Genomic DNA, 530 nt, shown 5'->3' on the forward strand with positions numbered 1-530 from the left:
GTAGACCAGGCTGGCCTCGAACTCACAGAGATCCGCCTATCTCTGCCTCCCAAGTGCTGGGATTACAGGAGTGCGCCACCACCGCCCGGCCTGAGAACACTTATTTTAAAATGTTTTTCTTTTGAGATAGGATCTTAACATGTTGCCTAGTAGGACTTCAAATTCTCCAGCTTATATGAACCCCTGGGCTGCTTCCTGGGTTATTGCCGCTACCTGCATGCATGAATGTGCCTGCCTTAGATTATTTAACTTTTTCACTTGATTCTGAGGATGTGGTTCCCAGCCAGGGATGTGTGTAGGGTTTATAAACCACTCACTTTCTATAGCAGAGTAACATAGCAGGGTATATTAGAATCATTGCTTTTACAGCTGGGTAAAAAATCTGTGCTTCTGGCACAAAGATGAAAGATAAGAACAGACAGATGGATCGACAGTTTTTCACTGTTGCTGGAGAACAAAATTAAACCAGTGTCCTGGCAGTGAGGAACTGGTGACATTGACCTTCATGGAGGGTTTATAAACCAGTGTCC

This window comes from Microtus ochrogaster, linkage group LG4 (assembly GCF_000317375.1).
Source record: "Microtus ochrogaster isolate Prairie Vole_2 linkage group LG4, MicOch1.0, whole genome shotgun sequence".
Classification (NCBI taxonomy): domain Eukaryota; kingdom Metazoa; phylum Chordata; class Mammalia; order Rodentia; family Cricetidae; genus Microtus; species Microtus ochrogaster.